General features: G+C 52.6%; 1 non-coding gene across 1 annotated transcript; it reads left to right on the top strand.

The window, feature by feature from the left end:
- The first annotated feature begins 605 nt into the window (after positions 1–605).
- LOC147827785 (U6 spliceosomal RNA) lies at positions 606–709 on the top strand. Its single transcript, XR_015452142.1, has one exon. It is a non-coding gene; the product is annotated as a U6 spliceosomal RNA (small nuclear RNA).
- Positions 710–16,202: the final 15,493 nt, after the last annotated feature.

The raw sequence follows: 16,202 nt of genomic DNA, 5'->3' as shown, positions 1-16,202 counted from the left end.
GGGGATTGAACCCAAGGCCTTTGCACGGAGCTGCATCTCCAGCCCTATTTATTTGTTGAGACAGTGTCTAAATTAGTCTGCGCTCGAACTTGGCCATCTTCCTGCCTCAGCCTCCCGGAGTGCTGGGATGACAGGCGTGTGCCACCTCGCCGGCACCATGTGGCTCTGATTGCTAGGGGCCTCTGGGAGCCTCGGTTTCTTCATCCATAAAATTTTACACTCTGGGGCATAGCGAAAGGAACGCGTGCCGATTCATGCGTCAGGGTGTTGGGGTGAGCCTCGGCCGCGCCTGCCAGCTCCGTGCTCCGTGAGAAGCGCAGCCTCTGTGACGTGCGCTTGGAGACCACGGCTCTGTCTCCGTTTGTCTGGAGGACTGCTGTGGGAAGGAGTGTAGGGTTGGGGAGGGGTGGAAAAGGCTATGGATTTGGGGAGGGTGTTTTTGAGAAAGGGTCTCACTCTAATTCAGGCTGGCCTTGAACTCACTGTGTAGCCCAGGCTGGCCTTGAACTGATGACTATCCTCCTGCTTCAGTCTCCCTGACTGCTGGGATCACAGGTGTCCACTATCACGTTTGGCAACAAACAACTTTTAAAATGTAAGAATTGGTGCTCACTTCAGCAGCACATATGTTAAGATTAGAATACTAAAAATATTGGCATGGGCCCTCCCCAAGGATGACTTACAAATTGGTGAAACATTCCATGTTAAAAATAAAAAGAAGTGGGCATGGTGACATACTGTAATTCCAGCACTCTGGGAGACTGAGGCAGGAGAACTGCAAATTCAAACCCAGCGTGGGCAGTTCATAGGCTTAACAAGGCTGTGTCAAAATGAAAAATGTAGGGGTGGGGATTTAGCTCAGTGGTTTCACTGCCTGCTTGCGCAGGCTCAAGGACCCAAGTTCGATTCCCGGTCCGCCCCCCCCAAAAAATAGAAAAGAAAAATAAAAATCTAGAAAGGGCTAAGGATCTAGCTCAGTGCAAAGGCCCCCATACAGACAAAAAGAAAAAGAGGAAAACTAAGGACTGTGTCCTCATTTGAAAATTAATTTGCCTATTGTTTTCCAGGCTAAACCAAGTTCTTTCAGGAGAAAAACTATTTATGCTACTTGGTATCATCTATATTTTTTCATATTTTGTGTTTGTTTTGTAGTTACAAGAAACATGTGAAGTGGGCTGTCACAGCGGGCAGATGAGTCCCAGGTGCCTGCCCGCTCCCTCCACTTTCCATTCAAGCTGCGAGGCTTTGTGTTTTTATTTGTCAAGAGAAGTTATCAAATACTTTGGTTTAAAAATACTGGCAGCCTAGGGCTGGGGTGTGGTGCTTGCCTGGCCTATGAGTTCTATCCCCAGCACTGCCCCCCCAAAAGAAACAAAGAAAAATACTGACGAGTCCGAAAAACCCCTTGAAAATACAAAGCACTTCAGAAAACGTGGCCATGGGTCAGACTCACCCATAGGCCTCCGCAGTCCCTGTCCTTAACCCTCCTCCCACCCCAGTCGTTGGGTCCTAAAGAGCTTGGGAAGACCTGAGGTTTAAACCGCCTCCAGGGTGAGGTTTACCGGGGCTCCTGGCACTCACAGCCCCAGCCTCTGGCTCCCTCATGGTGCTGGACTCCCGGGAAGACCCTTGTGGGCCTCAGCGCAGTGCGCACCGTGAACCACCAGCCACGAAGGTATTTGGGGCTGGCGGCTTTCAGTGCTCCCCATTACTGCCCAGCACCCACTTATCTACAAGCCGAGCTGCAGTATGGGAGGCAGGGACCCTGACAGGAGAGTGGAACAAGGGGAGGAGGGAAGAGCTCTGCCTTGACATTTGTCACTGCTGAGAACAGAGGGTCAGAAATAGTCCTTTCCTTTTAGCCATGGCCACGGACCAAAGAGCTCCCGAGATGCACTGCAGCTATTGCTCCCTGGCTTGGTGGTCTAACGTGTTCCCTAAAGAAAATTTCCTGTGCCCTCGCAGCTTGTGAAGTACCTGATTAAGTGTGTGGCCCCTGATTCAAGGAGTAAAAGAAGTTGTTTGCTTTAAAGATTATGTAGCTGGGCCGGGCGTGGTGGTTCATGCCTGTGATCCCAGCACTGGGAGGCTGAGGCAGGAGCGCTGCAAATTTGAGGCCACCCTTTGTTACATAGTGAGTTCAAGGCCAGCCTGAACTACATAGCAAGACCCTGTCTCCAACAACCAAAAAGGAAACAAACAAATAAAAAGTCTATGTAAGAAGTAGATATTTACCCAAACATATTTCTAAAGATGGAACAGATAAAGGACAAAGAGAGGGGACAGGTTGGGTTACTGGTCTGACTTTGAGCTGAACATGATTTAATAACAATAGTAATGATAGTAATACTACAGCCGCCTGGAGGCTTAGCTCAGGGGTAGAGCATGTGGCTACCATGCACCAGGCCCGGGGGTCAGTCCTTCTAATGCCGGTAATAGCCAGATGGGTGCCCAGTGTGTTACTGGGCACTATTATTATTATTATATTTTTGGTACCAGGGATTGAACTCGGGTCCTTGCACTTGCACAGCAGGTGGCCAAACCACTGAGCTAAATCCCTGGCCCCTGGGCACTATTATTTGTGTGCTGTGGGCTGCAAATGAATTGATTGAGAAATTTAGCTGAGTTTACTTGGTAACTTCTTTTCTGGAAGTGCACTCCGGAAGTTCTGTTTGTGTCAAGTTAAATAACATCCGGTCGCTAGGCATGGTGACCCTTCCCCAAACTACTCGGGAGGCTGAGGCAGGAGGATGAGGCAGGGAAACTTAGCCAGTCCTGGACTCAAAATGAAAGATAAAAGAAGGGCTCGGGGTGTAGCTCAGTGGCAGAGAACTTGGGTTTGATCTCGAGTGTTGGACAAAAGAAAAAGTTCAACCAAGGTCTCACATGAGACATCATCGCTACTTCAAGGTAGTATGTGGTCCAGACCTTAGCGTGAACTCTCTGGTGTGTTGCGTGGCCACAGCAACCATTCCAAAACGCTGGGCTGGGCTGTAGCTGGGGCCCTGTGTCCTGTCCCATGGTCCCTCGTGCTTCTGTGTCACCCATGCTGTTCAGCAGCTCACTCCCCACGCCCTTCCAGGAGCAACCTGTTGCTGCTGGTCTCTCTCTCCCAGGAACCTGGAGGGCTGGCTCTGCCCTACACGCTGCCATGTTTACGGGTGTTTTGGTTTATGTTTTGAGTCAGGCTCTCACCATATAGTTCAGGCTGGTCTTGAACACACTGTGTAGCCCAGGCTGGCCATGGACTCCAAGAAATCCTCCTGGCTCAGCCTCTGGAGTGCTAGAATCATAGGCATGTGGCAGCCCGCCCAGCCCAGGTTTACCTTCCTCCACCTCACCTCCCTCGTGTAATAAGCATTTAATAAAGGCTTGTGCTGCGTCTGGATTCCGGCGCTGCCTGCTTGTGGTGTGGCCCTTCTTGGCTGAGCTGGCTCTTGGACAATGATGAAACAAGGAGGGAACAGGATGTCATCAGGTGAGGATGGGACAGTCTGGACCAGGTCACTGCTCTGTAGATTTCGCTTGTGCTCAGAAATTCCTAGAGCAGAATTCTCAATTGGGTTTCCACAGTTCAACACAGCAGGGTGCCCCCTCTGCGCCCCCCAGGAGCCGCCTGCCTGTCTGTCTGTCTATTTGTCTGCTCCCAGAACAGGAAGTGCTCAGCAAATATGTCTGGAGTTGGAGGGGTTGATTGGACTCGACCCGCCAGTCACCAGGTTTATGAAGCATCTGTGCAGATTGGGGAACTAAACCGTGCAGAGCAGTTTGAGCATCTGTTCTGGGAAACACGGCCATAGACCAGAGGCTCATGTTGGCCACCGGGATGCGGCTGTTGCTGCTGACAGGAGGATGTCGCCTCTGTCTGTGGTGCAGTCTCCACAGCTGTCTTACAGACTTGAGAAAATGGTACCTGTCCCCAAAGGAGAAGAGGATTTGACCAGGATCCCTGCCCGACGCCGGCCACCCTCGGCTCTGGCCTTGCGGCTGCCAGGCTGGGAGCCCAGGGAGCCCTTGCTGTTGCTGCTGCAAGATGGTCAGGTCTGGTGCTGGGCCAGAGGAGACAGACGAAGTACGGGAGAATAAGATGCATGGGTCCCAGCCTTACCATCTGGGAGCTGCCTGACCTCTGGCGAGGTAAGTTTCAGCTTTTTCATCCATAAAGTTAGACTGATAGCAGGACCCAGCTTCATAGGTGTCTTAGTTACTTTTCTTACCTCTGAGACACTATACCTGACACCCACAAGTTAAAGGAGGAAAGGTTTATTTAGCTCACAGTTTGTACAGGTTTCACTTCATAACTGCCTGGCTCCAAGGCAGGGCACAGTGGCAGAGGGGCATCGCAGAGAATAAACAGTCCACAGCAGGGTAGGTAGGAGGCAGCAACCAGCAGCAGCAGCAGCAGCAGCAAGCCTCCCTTTCCCTTTTATCCCATCCAGGCCACAAGGTGGGGCCTTCCCATTACCCACACCCAGAACAACACTAAACCAATCAGTGGACTAATTTAGTTATCACACCCTGAATCTCAGTATCACACACCCTAGATCCAATCACCTCAGAAAAGCCCCACCAATGAGTACTTGAGGCTTTGGGGGGACATCTAGATAAAAGCCATAATAATAGGTTATCATAAAAATCCAAATGAAGAAAAGATAGCTTGGAAGTCAGGTGCAGTGGTGGAGGCCTACAATCCCAGGACTCTGTGAGGCTGAGCCAAGAACATCTTGCATTGGAGCCCAGCCTGGGAAATTTAGACACTGTCTCAAAATTTAAAAAAAAATTTTTTTTTTGGTCCTGGGGATCAAACTCGGGTCCTTGTGCTTGCAAGGCAGGTGGTGGAACCACTGAGCTAAATCCCTGGCCTAAAAATTTTTTTTAATAAATTTTATTTTATTTTATTCCATGCCCCCCAAGCCTCCTCCTTTCCCTATGTACAAAAGCTTTGTTTTCATTTTTTTCTTCTATTTTCACTTTTTTCATGTCCCTTCCTTCCTTTTCCCTCCCTCCTCCCTTGTTCCCCTTCCCATTTGAACACTTTCCTCCCATTTCCCAACATCCATTATACATCTCAGTCCTTATTTCCAGATTCAGTTTCTCACACCAGAGAAACAATGCAGTATTTAAAAGTGTGTGTTCAATTTATCAAAATAAAAAATTTAAAAGGGCTAGGGGTATAGTTTAATGGGAAAGCCCTTTATCCAATCCCCAGTAACAAACACAAAAAACAAAATAAAAATAAAAGGGACTGAAGATATAGTTCAGTGCAAAGGCCTGAGTTCAGTCCCCTGTATTTAAAAAAAAAAAAGTAAAAAAAAGATAATATGTGTGTGAAATCTATAGTCATATATAAAAATAAGGAAATAAGATAGTGTTGTTAATGATGGTGTTGCTATTATTTTTTTTTTAAAAAAAACCTTTATTTAAGCTAGACACGGTGGACATGTAATTCCAACACTCTGGGAGGCTAAGGCAGGAGGACTGGAAGTTTAAGCCCAAACTGGGCAAGTTGGCAAGACCTTGCCTCAAAATTTTAAAAAAGGGCCGGGGATTTAGCTCAGTGATTCCACCACCTGCCTCGCAAGCCCAAGGACCTAAGTTCGATCCCCAGTACCAAAAAACTAACTAACTAAATAAATATAAAAAGTGCTGAAGAGTCGGGCATGGTAGTGATGTAGGAGGTAGGGCATGGCGAAGCTGGCTGGGGAACTGAGCAGGACCCGTCAATTACAAGATCCCAGGACAGTGCCAAATAATTCTCAGGACCCTGGATGTAAACAGCCAAGAAGCCGGAAGGAGCCACTATGGTGAGTTTCCAAGATAGCCCAGCGTTGCGTTTCTCAGATGCAGCATGTACTTTTATTTTGCTTTTATCTTTTTTCTCTTGTTCTGCCCAAGTTCACTCCACAGAGCTGTTTCTCCCACACCTATTCTCCCACCCTTCACTTTTCAAATAAACTTTTGACACCGTTTTTGGCTTGTTTCGTCCAACTGTGTTCAAAGCAAGAAGGACCTGAAATACTTCTGATTGGTGAGCCATTTCTAAAGGACTATCCAATAACAGCAGCAGATGCCTATAACCCTAGCACTTAGAAGGCCGAGTCAGGGGGGTCTCAGCCAGCTCGGGCTATATAGTGAGTTCAGGGGTAGCCTGGGATACGTATTGAGACCTTGTTTCCAAAAAATGGGAAAAAATAAAAAATAAAAAGGCTGTAGCTCAGTGGGCAGGCCTTGGGTTCAATCCCCAGTACCATGCAAGGAAGGAAAAAATGAGAGAGAGAGAGAGAGAGAGAGAGAGAGAGAGAGAGAGAGAGAGAAGCAGCCTGTTGCTCCGCTCAACTCTGGACCCCACTTACCACACTGACCACACTGCCCGTGCTCAGATCCAGTTCAGAAATGGCGCGTTGTGTCTCAGGCCAGGGAGGGGTCCAAACTCATCTTCCCTCCCTGAGAGGCTCCTACAAGATGAGATCGATGCTCTGAGTGACAGCCGGGCCCGGCCTCCTACCCGTCCCCCTTCCCGGGGAAATGGAGAATTTCCCACTCAGAGTGGGGCACGCGGAGTGACAGGGCCCTGCCCCTTGCTGGGGCTCCTTCAGAGTTAAGGTGCAGAGGAGATGGGATGGAAAAGACCCGCGCAAGTTAGGTCCCCGCTTCCCTGGGCGCCGTGGGCCTGGGCTGGGGCCTGAGCCCGGCCGGCCGCCTGCAGGGGAGGCCTGGCGACTTCGCCCACATGGTCTTGCTGGGCTCGCTGCACATTTCCTTGGATGGCCGGAGAAAGCCAGACTGGTGTCAGATTAATCTGGATAGATTGTGTGAGGGCCAAGAAAGGCAGACATAAAAGGGCAGGAAAAAGGGCGCAGAGCTCGCTACTGGGCCAGAGAGGGGAGCTGCACACATACCAGGGCCCTGAGGTCAGAGGCAGCAGGGTCCAGCCCGCCTCGCAGGAAGCCGAGGTGGCGAGGGCCGGGTGAAGAGGGACCCCGCTGCTCCCCTCGCCTGCTCACAGCCTCCCTGGCCCCCAGCGGCCCCAGCCCTTGCCCTTCTGCCCCAACTGGCTCCCTGCTTTACTGCGCAGATGCTGAGCAGCAACCGGGCCTGGCCTCCCTGTCCCCACCGCCCCTCTCTGGAGAGACAGCTCTGCCTCCTGGGGCAGCCCCTGCCCACCCTGGCTCTCGGGCCAAGCCCGGCGCAGCCCGGTCCACCCAGGAGTCTCGCTCTGCTGGGCCCAGTAACCGCCTACAGCCCTGGCTCGTTCACACACGAGCCCCACGAGGCCCACCCAAGGGTGCGGCTCCGAACCAGTCCTGGGGAAGTCTGCTGTGACCCAGAACCAAACACACAAGTGGGGCAGGGGTTACAGGCCTGTAATCTCAGGACCGGGAGGCTGAGGCAGGAGGCTCACAAGTTCCCCACAGCCTGGGCTATATAGCAAGACCCTGTCTCAAACAAACAAAAACAAAACAAACGAATACAAAAATAGAACCAAACACAGCTTCAGGGTTACAGGTCCAGTTCAGTTTTTTCTCAGCAATCTCTATTTCCAAGGCCCATCTGTCCCCGGAGATGGGAACTTCAGTGTAGCATAGGAGATTCCCACTCCTCCTGGGAGCACAGTGCAGGGCAGGGCTGTGTAGGGCAAAGGTGAAGTCGAAGGAAGGTGAGGCTGAGGGTGAGGGTGAAGGAGTTTTCTCAGGACAGAGGCGGAGGGGCTCTCCTGGGGCAAAGGCCAGCTCCTCTTCCAAGCTTGGCCTCATAGCCTGGGTTGCAATCAGGGAAGAGAGAAGCAGCAAGTGCCTTGTGCTACACTAAGAACAGGTCAGCCTAGCTGGGCGAGGTGGTGCCTGTCTGAAATCCAAGCACTCTGGGAGGCTGAGGCAGGAGGATTGCAAGTTTAAACCCAGCCTGGGCAACATAGGGAGCTCCTGTTTCAAAATTTAAAACAAACAAACAAATTTTCAGGGGTGGGGGCTAGAGCTCAGTGTGAAGGCCCTGGGTTCAATCTCTAGTATTGCAAAATAAATAAATAGTTATAATAACAGCAATGACAACAATAATAATAGGTCAGCCTGTGAGAGTGGTGACCAGAAGCCTGGGTAAGAAGGGTCACAAGAGGTCCATTCATTTACCTGAAACTAAAGTCTCTTTCCTTAACCTGCTGCCTCTCCCAGCTTCTTCTCACCCCATGTTGTTGGAAACTTTCTTCAAAATCCTAAAGTCGTCTTCACTGTTTTCTGGTCTTATTCTAGAATAATAAAGGACTTTAGATATCATCTTGCTCAGGCCCTTCATTTTACAAGTAAAGAAATTACAGCTACAGAAATAAAAGGAAGAAGAAATTACAGCTCAGTGGGCATGGTGACACACACCTGTACTCCCAGCAGTCTGCAGGCAGAGCAGGAAGATCAGCCTGGGCAGTTCAGTGACTTAGCAAGAATCTGCCTCAAAATTAAAAATAAAGGGGCTGGGGATTTAGGTCAGTGGTTCCACCGCCTGCTCTGCAAGTGCAAGGACCTGAGTTCGATTCCCGGTACAAAAAAAAAAATAAAGAAAATTAAAAATAAAAAAGATCCAAGAATGCAGTTCAAAACAAAGGCAAGGGCTCAGTCCTCAGTACAATGTCTCAGAAAGAAAGCAAGGAAGAAAGAAAAGGAAGAGAAAAGAAAAGAAAAGAAGGGAAGGAAATTACTGCTCAGGGAAAGATCATAACCCATCGTGGGTCCCGAGGGAAGGTGGTCAGACTCCCACTGTCAGGGATGGCAGCCCCAGCCTTCAGCCCACAGCCCTCAGTCAGTGCCTCAATCCGGGCCCAGCCCAAGCTCCTCCCTCCTTGGATGATGGCACTGATCAGTGCAGAGCTGCAACATTTGCCCATGGAGCCCCCTCTCCCTCCCATCCCTCACCTCCTGCTCAGTCCTCCGGGGCGCAAAGCTCCCTCTTTCCGGAAGCCTGCGCGGCCGGCTGGACCCGTCCCTTGGAGCTGCAACCCGGCACATGTGACTTGGGGCTCTCAGCTCTCCATCCCCAGGTCAGGAATCCCTCAGAGCAGGGGCCTCGTATGTCATGGTTGCAGCAGGGCCTGGCCGTCCAGAATGTGTGTTAAGATGGTAGCTGCAGCCGCCGGCGCAGGAATCTTCAGCTTCGCTTAGCAGTGGCCTCTGGGCCGTGGCCCGAGCAAGCCCAGGACACAGACTCAGGGTGATGCCTAATTAGGGGCTGAGGAGGTTCCTAGAGCAGCCAAGGTGGGAGGAAGAGCGGGAGCATGCGCCCAGCATCTCCTTCCAGAGCAGGGGCAAGGATGCTGGTGTGTGGCAGACCTGAAGCCAGAAACCAGAGCTGGGGCTTTCTGTGTAGTCCGAGGAGGCTGAGGCAGGAGGAGACCTTGCTGGCCCTCTCACCACAGGCGCAGGCTCCTCTGGCGACCCCTGCGCGCCTGGGGCTGAGAAGCGAGCCTGCTCAGCTCCTCCCCGCCCTGGTGGCCTTCTCCAAGCCTCCTGCCCCACACTCCAGGTTTACTCGGCTGACTTTGGGCCCCCCTTTGGCCTCATCCTCTCCACATCTTCGCCCCGCAGGCCACGCTTGCCTGTGTGTGGCCTTGGTAGGGGATCGCACTGATTCCCACACACGGACCACAGACCCCAGCCACTGAACGCTGCTTCGTCCTCACTGTTCTCCCTCCGGCCTGGGAAGAGCCTGAACCACAGGCGGGCGCCCTGGACACAGAGGTGTCCGTGGCCCTTGTGTTTTGCAAGCACTTATGCCCAGTGACCCCTACTGCTGTCCCACTTCAGGCCTTGCCCTGGGAATCACCCCTAGCAGAGAGTCAGAGTAATACCACAGCCAAAAAGGGCTGTGGGGCCGGGGATTTAGCTCAGGGGTTTTGCCACCTGCTACGCAAGTGCAAGGACCCGAGTTCGATCTCCGGTACCAAAAAAAACCAAAAACAAACCCACACGAAAAGGGCTGGGACTTAGCTCAACCGCACCGCACCTGCTAAGCACAAGGTCCTGAGTTTGATCCCCAGTTTGGGGGGGCAAAGACTACAGAGCCCACAACCCCACAGGTGTTTGTTTTTTGGGGGCTTTTTTTGGTACCGAGGATCAAACTCAGGTCCTTGTGCTTTCGAGGCAGGGGGTGGAACTACTGAGCTAAATCCCCGGCCCGGTTGTTTTTTATTTAATTTATTTTTTGCAGTACTGGGATCTTTGGGCCCAGTGCAGAGGTGCTCAGGGCTTGAACCTGCGATCTCCTGCCTCAGCCTCCCAGAATGCTGGGGTGTGTGCCACCATGCCTGGCTAGTACTGTCACTGGATGGAGGTTCCCATGGGGCTTCTTGCCATGTTCTGAACAAATAATTAGACAAGACACATAGAGAAGGTAGCAAAGATGTGCATTTACTGAAGGCAAAAAAGGCAGGCTGTACAAGGCAAGAGGAGGACAGCGAGCAGGCTCACAGCAGCCCTAAGGAGAAGGCAAAGCAGTCATTCGGATCCACAACTTCCAGGTTTGCTTCTCTTTCACTCAAATCAGTCATTGGGACATTTGTCCTTTCCAAAACACTGGGCACCATGTCAGGTAATAACTGTCCAGTGGAAAAACTTGCTCGATTTCCCACCAGATGTAAGTAAAGGATTGGGAACCGTGACTTTTGATTGGCTATGCCCACATGCAAACGAAGGATTGAAAAAAAAATTTTTTTTGAGACAGGGTCTCACTGAACTCACTATGTAGCCCAGGCTGGCCTCAAACTTACAGTGATCCTCCTGCCTCAGCCTCCTGAGTGCTGGCATCACAGGTGTGTGCCACCACACCCGGGTTCTGCCATGGGTTTTTTTTGGTGTGTTTTTTTTTTTTTCTGCCATGGTTTTAACCCATAACCAGCATCCCAGCTGGGGGGTGACATCTGTCCTCAGAGTGACCTCCAGCCTTCCAGGGCAGGAAGGGCCTTGAGGGGGTGCAGGCCATACCCTTGTCCCTTGAGGTGATCGGGAGGTCTTGGGCTGCTCCAGGCTTCAGACAGTGGTAGTGGACACCCGGGCCACCTGTCAGGGCTTCTCAGCGCTCTGGTGTGCACTCTACACATCGAAAGAACTGGGCAGGACAAGCTGTCGCATGCAGACCTTGTTCCCTGTTGCTGAGTATGAATAGGACCCATTCAGGGTCCCTTTGTGTCCCACTCTTGCCTGTGTGCTTAACTGACCCAGGCACATAAAACCCGCTCCTGAAGAGACCCTGGCTGCGCTAAGCCCCCTAACAGCGGCCAACATTGTCATTTAATGTAACAGTTGGACAGTTTGACGCTGAAGCGCTCTCACCTCCCACTGGAGGCTGCTGGAAGGCTGGGGAGGCACCTCGGAATGGTGGGCAGCCAGAGAGCGGCTCTCAGCCCACCTGACCTCTAGCCGTCCTGCTCCACCCCGCTCTGGGCCAGGGCCCCAGTCATCAGCCACTGACTCTGCCCCGCCCAGGCTCGAAGCCCAGATTACTGGGATCTGACCCTGGAGTGGCTGACGGCCGAGAGCAGATGCAGCCCGCAGGCCACCCAGAGCCTGCTTGTGGGGAGGCCAAGCAGGTCCAAGCCGGGATTTCGGAGAGATTAGGAGCACATTCCCAACCCGGCCTCCACCTGCTGGGAGGCCAGGCACAGACAGGGCAGAGCCTTTCCTGGCAGCAAAGTGACACACAAGGCCGCTGGGACAGATCTGCATAGCAGCAGCCAAGAGGCGGGTTCGGGTCTAGGTGAAGAGCTCCTGGCTGAGCTCAGAGGCTGCCGTGCTCGGGGCCCCAGGTCTCTCCAGGAAGGCGCAGAGCTATGGCTTCAGTGACCCAGCAAAGGGCATCTGTGAACAGGGCATGGTGCCCACACCCATAACCCAGCACTCTGGGACAGAGCGGGGAGGATAACAATTTCGAGCCCAGCCTGGGCAGAGTACTGACTTAGTAAACTCTCGCAAAATTCAAATATCAAAAGGCCCGAGGATGAAGACCCTGAATTCAAATCTCCAGAAGGACACAAACAGTGGTGGGGGGCCCATCTGTGTCTAGGGGATCCTTCCCAGGGCCTCGAAGTCCACACGGCTGAGGTGAAGGTGTCCAGTAGCGCAAGGGCCTTGGAGCAGCCGCCCAAGTCAGGACCCAGTGGCAGGTTTGCCCCTGTCCCACTCTGATCAAGAAGCTGGTGAAGGAGAGTTCCCCATGGGACCCTCGCTCCCCGCCCAGCACCCTTGTCTAGTCCGGTTTAAAGGCAGGTAACACACGCACGCAATACAGGATGAAGGGGGTCTCTGTCCTCCCTCAGCCTCCTTCTTCCTTCCTCTGCCGCCAGGTCCCGAGTCTGTGCTCAGCGAGCTGTGCATGTGCAAGCTCCCCTGTCAGTTCTCTCCCCCCGCTGTCTCTTTTTGACTTCTCTGGGGGCTGAGAAAAGCTCTGAGTTCTCTTCCTAAAATAGGGCACACATGAGGACAGTGTACAATTGTTTCCACACACCCTGGGGCCCACTGTGCCCTGCTCAGGAGGGACTCTTGTGACTTAGAGCAGCTGAATCTGATCTTGACTCTGCGTCCTTAATGCCACCCCCACCCCACCATCTCCCTTAATTTCTGGGACCTTCACAAGACCCCAACAAATTAGAACCTCTAAGGCTTTGACAGAATGACCAAAGCAGGCCAGTCATTCCATGCCTTCTCTCAATAGCTGCCTATTATATTTAGAATAAAAGAAGCCAGGCATGGTGGTACACACCTGTAATCCCAGCACTCTGGGACGCTGAAGCAGGAGGATGACAAGTTTAAACCCAGTCTGAGCAATTTAGCAATTTAGTGAGAGCCTGCTTTAAAAATAAAAAAAAAAATAGCTGGGCATGGTGGCCTGTAATCCCAGCACTCAGGAGGCTGAGGCAGGAGGATCACCATAAGTTTGAGGCCAGCCTGGACTACACAGTGAGTTCAAGGCCAGGCTGAACTATATAGTGAGATCTTGTCTGAAAAAACCAAGCACCAAAACAAAACAAATTTATTTTAAAGGTTGGGAATGTAGCTTGTTGCAAAGGCCTGTGTTTAACTTCCAGTACAAACAATAATAATAGTAAAATAAAACCTAAATTCTTTTTTTTTTTTGTACCAGGGATCAAACTCCGGTCCTTGAGCTTGCGAGGCAGGTGGGGGAACCACTGACCTAAATCCCCGGCCCCCTAAATTCTTCCTTTGTGCTGTGGGAGGTCAAATCCAGGGCCTCTTGCATGCTAGGCAAGTGCTCTACCACTGAGGTACACCATCTTTGTTTTTGTTTTTTGTCTTTTTGAGACATGGTCTCACTATGTAGCCCAGGATGGCCTTGAACTCATGGTGATCCTCTTGTCTCAGCCTCCAGAGTGCTAGGATTACTGTTGTGTGCACCACCACACCTGGTGTTTGGGGTTTTTTGTTTTTATTTTGAGGCAGGGTCTTGCTCTGTGACCCTAAACTCCTGGGCTCAAATGATCGCATCCTCCTGGCTCAGCGTCCCAAGTAGCTGGGGCTTTAGACACGTGCCATAGCACCAGCTGAACTCCTGCTGTGACCTAGTGGCCCCTCAGAGGTGGTCTGGCCTAGTCCTCCTATCACCGCCACCCTTGCTCACCTGGCACCAGCCATGCTGCCCATTCTGCTCTTTGTGGATCTTCTGAAATACATCCCACCTCAGGGCCTTTGCTTCACTCTTCCTTGCCTGAACAATGGTTCCTGTGACAGTCACCTTGCTGCCCACTTCTGGCCACTCAGGTGTCAGTGCAAACACCATTGCTGGGATGTGGTCCACAATACCCCTTCCCTAGCATCTTTCTCTCCAAGCACAGACCTAGTTTATTTTATCTACTTGTTCTCCCCTGGGGCATTTGCCACTTCTGAAGTCGCCTTGCTGTTTTAGACACCACAGTTCCTCTTCATGTCAGGGACCTGGCCAGCCACATCTCACCCAGGCGGGGCTGGGCCGGGGCACCTCTCTTCTCCCACAGTCCTGGCGGCTCGGGTGCAGGTCCTGTGAGCCTTTATTTCCCTTGAGGCCTGGCCCTGCTCGCATCCGGCCAGGATGAAGCCTCTGCGTTGCCTTTGGCCCTGGGAGCCGCTTGCTGTGCCTGCAGGCTGGCCCGGCCCGGGAGCGGGGAGCGAGGAGCCCAGGTCTCAGACATGTAGGAGCAGGCAGAGGCTCCGGTACCCTGACGGCTTTGTGACAGACCAGGGGAGGCTCTGGGGGGCTCCGCCAGCCTATGGGGCAGCGACCTATGCAACCAGCTTCTTTGCTTGGCCCCAAGCTGCAAGCCGGGACCCCACAGTATTAATCCAGCTCTGGCCATTTGGGGTGATTGTCACAGAGGTTATCGCTCAGCTTGCCGACTGACCCAGGCCTCGGCAGCCTGGCCTCCCAGCCCTCGGCAGCCTGGCCTCCCAGCCCGACTTCCTGTTTACTGAAGACAAGAGTCTGGTGTCCCCGGCAGGGGGCTGCAGGTCGTGCACCAGGGTGGTATTTTTGTTGCTGTCTTTTGTGCCAGGGATCAAACCAAAAGGCCTCCAACCGGCACACGCTCTACCAGAGTTCTTAGACAGACTCATTATGTTGCACAAAACAGTCTCCAACTTCTGGGCTCACGCTGTCCCCAGACTGGGTCGGAGGAGGTCAGGAAGCAGAGAGAGAGTGACCCTAAACAGTGTTGTGCTAGGGGCCGGGGATTCCGGCTCAGTGGTTCCGCCGCCTGCCTCATAAGCACAAGGACCTGAGTTAGATCCCTGATACCACCCCCCCCAAAAAACCCCAAAAAGTGTTGCCCTGAATTGAGGGGCAGAAAAAGGATTTTCAGGACTCGTCAGTAAGAGGCACGGGAATGGTTCTATCAGGCAAAAACAAAAAGCCCTGAGAGAGAGAGAGGGAGGGAGGGAGGGAGGGAGGGAGGAGGGAGGCAGACACAGACAAGACAGGCAGGCGGAGAGAGAGACAGAGGCCGAGAGAGAGGTGGAGAGGCAGGGGCAGAGAGAGGCGCACTGGAGGCGGAGCTACGTGTATTTCTGGGCCCCAGGGGTCTTCGAGACAGAAGACCCGGGACGTGTGCTCCTGCCAGGGTCCCCGTTCAGCAACTGCGTCAGAGGCGAGCCATCCACATGCTTCCAAAGTCAGATCTGCTGCCTACTCTTACTGCTGCCACCTCGGGGGTGGAAGAAGTGAGATTTACAGTGAAAAGGACAGGTCCATACCCGGGGCTTACAGGCTTACCGTGTCTTCAAGACCTTTAGAAAATTTTTTGAGTGAGTTTCCTCAAAGGAAAAAAGCCTTGAGTCTAACTTTTTCTGTCCTGAAGCTGGAGTTTTTCTTAAAAGTACAATTTAAAAATCCCTATTGCCTTGTCTCTCTCTCTTTTCTTTTTTTCTTCTTTCCTACCTCAAACTGATCCTCTTGACTCAGCCTCCAGGGCTGCGAGTTCAAGGCAGGTCCCATCATGCCCAGCTGAGGGCCCTATTGTTGTGTGTGGCCTGGCCATGTTCATGTGCTTAGTTACAGAGCAGACTGGGGGTCTCCCCGTCCCTGTCCCTGTGCCTCTCTTTCATGCTGCAGATAGAACCCAGGGTTCCCCCTTCCCTTAACTGTGGGGTGCCTGGCACTGCAGAGCCGGGGTGTCTCTGCCGCTCTGCTCTGAGCTCCCTACAGACCCGGTGCTCAGGGACCTGTGAGGGGCGGTGGGAGAACAGCCCTGGGCCGGGCCAGCCCTGCAAGGCCTCACTCGGTGCTGAATGTCTAACTCAGAACTGGGGTTCTGATGAAGGGCTCCGGAGGCTTTGTGGGCAGAGTGGGACCCCATTTCTATAGACAGAGACTGGGAAGAGGAAAGGGAAGGACACCGTGATGAATGCACTGCCAGCTTTAGTCACTTTCTTTCTTTTTTTTTTTTTTTGGTACCGGGGATCGAACTTGGGTCCTTGTGGTTGTGCAGCAGTCGGTGAAACCACTGAGCTAAATCCCCGGCCCCTACTTTCTTTCTTTAATCTCAGTTCTTCTGCAGAGCTGCGGGTGACACAGGACACATGCAGGAGCCTCGTGCGAAGGGGACTGTGGGAACCCTGGGGAGAAGGCTGGGCCACAGCAGTGACACCGAAGCGCTGAGTGAGCCTGAGTCAGCCTGAGTCACCCCGCAACAGTCCTGTGCAGGAACTACTGTTGCTGTCTCCATCTGACAGACGAGG

Source organism: Heterocephalus glaber, unplaced genomic scaffold (genome assembly GCF_053883595.1).
Source record: "Heterocephalus glaber isolate CG9 unplaced genomic scaffold, H.glaber_assembly_v1.0 deba00001442, whole genome shotgun sequence".
Lineage (NCBI taxonomy): Eukaryota > Metazoa > Chordata > Mammalia > Rodentia > Bathyergidae > Heterocephalus > Heterocephalus glaber.
Note: the sequence above shows the minus strand (reverse complement) of the source record. Positions and strands in the feature narration are given on the sequence as shown.